Source organism: Palaemon carinicauda, chromosome 41, assembly GCF_036898095.1.
Source record: "Palaemon carinicauda isolate YSFRI2023 chromosome 41, ASM3689809v2, whole genome shotgun sequence".
Classification (NCBI taxonomy): domain Eukaryota; kingdom Metazoa; phylum Arthropoda; class Malacostraca; order Decapoda; family Palaemonidae; genus Palaemon; species Palaemon carinicauda.
Genome location: NC_090765.1, coordinates 36071883 through 36076314, shown reverse-complemented (window position 1 = coordinate 36076314; position 4432 = coordinate 36071883).

Genomic DNA, 4432 nt, shown 5'->3' with positions numbered 1-4432 from the left:
TTGACCAGGGCACCAGCCACCCGTTGAGATACTACCGCTAGAGAGTTATGAGGTCCTTTTACGGGACAGATAGTACTACATTGGATCATTTTCTCTGGTTACGGTTCATTTTCCCTTTCACTACATATACGCAGAATAGTCTGGACTATTCTTTATAGATTCTCCTCTGTCATCATCCACCTGACAACACTACAAACAATTCTTCTTCAACAAATGGGCTAACTATTGCACTGTAATTGTTCATTGGCTACTTCCTTCTTGGTAAGGGTAGAAGAGACTCTTTAGCTATGATAAGCCGCTCTTCTGGGAGAAGGACACTCCAAAATCAAACCATTGTTCTCTAGTCTTGGGTAGTGCCAAAGCCTTTGTACCATGGTCTTCCACTGTCTTGAGAGTACACTTGGGCACACTATTCTATCCTGTTTCTCTTCCTCTTATTTTGTTAAAGCTTTTATAGTTTATATAGGAAATATTTATTTTAATGTTGTTACTGTTCTTAAAATCATATATTTTTCCTTGTTTCCTGTCCTCACTGGGCTATTTTCCCTGTTGGAGCCCCCAGGCTTATAGAATCCTGCTTCTCCAACTAATTTATAGCTTAGCAAGTAATAATAATAATAATAATACAATATTTATCCAAGTGCAATAAACTAATTTTCCGGTAATGGTCAACTAATACCAGTTTCATAATTAATGGCACACCGAATTGACTGTCATTTAACACTTTCTAAATCCTTGTTGAAAAAAAAAAAAAAAATAAATAAACATCACATGAAGTTCTGCCTCGACATTGAAAAGCCAAAAGAAATTATAATCAATTTTCTCTTGTGAAAACAAATAATAAAAATACAATTCCTTATTCTTTAAAGATGTTTATAACTTCAGTAATCATTAATGCATGAATGTCATATACACCAGAAGTAAGTGCTTTAAAAAATGATTTTCCGTAATTTACGAAGGCAAGGTCAATAGTTTTTACCTCTCTTGTAAGGATTTTATAATATAAGTAAATGTGATAATATGCACTTACATCGTACACGCACCACGATTAAATAGTATACGCACAGACACACGTTACAGCACACAAACATACATACACACACTATATACATAAATACACTTATGTATCAACCGCAATGCCACCTAACATCGAATTCTACCTTCGGGAATGTATAACCACTGGAATTCATCTATGATAACAGCTTCTGGCTGAGCAGAAATTCGAACTTTGCTGAAACCATGCCTGTGAGCGTTAGTGATATATATAAATATACATTTATGTACATAAACACACACACATACACACACACACACACACACACATATATATATATATATATATATATATATATATATATATATATATATATATATATATTCATATATATATATGAGAGAGAGAGAGAGAGAGAGAGAGAGAGAGAGATTTAAACATACAGTATATATACATATATATACACATACTAGACATATATTCATATTATACACACACACATACATACATACATACATACAGCCGTAATACGCTCAGTACATCATTGGCATTCCGTCAGTAAGGCAACGTAGTTTGGGCTTGTCGGTAAGTCGAAGTTTACTTCACCTAACCACATGATTACTTGTAAGAAGACAGGACATGGTGCTAGATACATAAACCGTGTACATTATGCTTGGAAAACAGAAGGGTAATAACTTTTGGAGGTGACCCTTCTAAGAGAGAAACGTGGGTAACTGGATGAAGAAAACCGACAAAAATAACTAGATACATTGAAAGCGTACACAGAGATATTTTTACATATATACAACTATCTTCATTTATTTTCAAGTTAAAGAGACAGGAGCCAGTTTGATGCTAAAACGAGGAGAAAGAAAAGAATACAGATTACTGCCTACAAGAAGGAAATGTAGGATATTTAAAGGTATATAAAACCAGTGGAATAACAAGTTTATAAATTGTCGAAATCACTGGATTTCTGATCTGAGTGATATCTAGAGCATAATTATTGAATTTTTAAGTAATAGTTTGCAAAGAGTAGTTGCTCGCGAGCACCATAGTGAGTATAAGAATGTAATATTTGGTGTTCCTCAGGGTAATGCTCTTGACCCATTACTTTTCATACTAAATATGCATGATACGAGCCTAGAAAACAAGCTCGATGCATAAGCAGATGAGTCTACTCTCTTTGCATCAACTGAATCTCCTAATTGTAGAACTGGAGTTGCTAAATCCCTTAATATTGATCTAGGTAAATTAGTGCAAATTATGGGGAGAGGAGAGTGGCTCCTTAACATCCAGATATTTCCAGTTAATGTTTCTTTAACTATATACAATTCCTTCAAGATTTTAGGTGTCATTTTTTATTGCAAATTTACTTTAGAGAAACACATTCGGTCTGTTTCTTCTTCCGTTCCACAAAAAATAGGCTAAATCAGAAAGTCTTTTAAGATTTTCGGTGATGTATCTACCCTGAAATGTTTCAATTCTTTTATTCTACTTGTTTCGAGTATCGTTCTCCTGTCTGATCTTCAGCAGCCGACTCTCATGTCAATTTGTTGGGTAAATATTTTCGGTCTACTAAATTTCCTTATCTTAATATTAAGGTAATCTCTTTTTCATAATTCTGATCATCCTCTGCATTTTGTACGTAATACGTCTGCTGGTAATTCTTACATTCTCGCTTTCTCCATCATAAAGCTCAACATTACAAAGTATTATTAAAGTTTTATCCCAGCTGTGACCAGATTGTGGAATAATCTTCCTAATATGGTGGTTGAACCGGTGGAACTTCAAAAGTTCACACTTGCAGCAAATGTTTTTATGACAGATTGACGTAAGTATCTCTTCTTAGTTTATATAGGGCATTTTAACGTTGTTACTGATCTTGAAATATTTTACATTTGTTATACATTACTTCTCAAGTAGTTTATTAAATTCCTTATTTTTTTCCTCAATGGAACATTTTCCATGTTGGAGCACAAGGCTTGTAGCATCCTGCTTTTCCATAATAATAATAATAATAATAATAATAATAATAATAATAATAATAATAATAATAATAATAATAATAATAATAATTGCAAACATCAGTTCATTTATCATGGCGCTAAATCACGTCTAAATACGACTGTGACCTGGATTACTGGTTGAGCATAAAGGTCGGCTGAGAGTATTATACCAATGAAAAAAAAGTACATTGTAGCATATTCTAATATATTTTTTAATGATGGTTAAATCAACTAGGGTCATCTGCCAAGGAGGGGCTGTTTACGTGCGTCATGGTTGGGTCGTTAGTGTCATATGTACGGCCGAGGTTAGATTGATGAGAGGTCGAAGAGAGGTTTTCATCTGCTCATACTCCTCTTAAAAGAAAGAAAGAAAAAAAAAGGTCATCACTGCTAATAGCCGTGGGAAAATAGTACATCACGGGATATTGAACACAACTAAGGTACATTTTACAGATTAAAAGGTTTAAAGGTCACTCATGAATGGCAGGGGCAAGGGACAATGACATTGCACTATCGAGCAAGACAATGCCCTAGAAACTGACCATATACATATATGATCAGCGCCCAAGACCCCTCTCCACCCAAGCTAGGACCAAGAAGGACCAGGCAATGGCTGTTGATGACTCAACAGATAGACCTATAGACTCCCCCAAACACCCTATCTTTAGCTCACAGGGATGGTGAGGTTGCACTGAACAGAGACACTAACGAGTTTGAGCGGGACTCGAACCCCTGTCTGGCGTTCACCAGTTAGGGACATTATCACATTGGCCACAGCAGGTTAATGTTTAAATCGCCTTTAGAGGGTCATTGCTGCTAGTTATAGAAATGACGCATATACTGTAAATAGGGTTTTCGTAATAATTACAAATAGTCCTAAGCAAAATCTTCAGTCAGAGGTCAACGTGAATTAAAAGGAAGAAACCCCCATGAAGTGCACAGCAATCAATATATACATTATTTATAAGCATTCTGTACAACAGAACATACGAAAAGCGATTTTAGTAAAATATTATAATTGTATAACTTGTAAATACATGTAAGTCTAGAATAATTTCTTATCGTTTTGAATACAGAGGCAACACGCACACATATTCTTTGTTATATATACGTATATATATATATATATATATATATGTATGTATGTATGTACATATATACAGTATATATATATATATATATATATATATAAATATATATATCAAAAGGAAAATAATCCGAATTAACAACCATAAATCACAACAGCCAACAACATCCTCATATCAAAATTAAAAGCACATCGATGACTGAGGCACAAACAAGTGGATACCGAAAAGCGATGACCATATGTGGGCGACTTCAACGCTCAACTGCATAGCTATCAGACGATGTTGCTCGACAACAAGCTAAGGGTTAGGGCAATGGAGCAACACCTACTTGCTCAGGCATT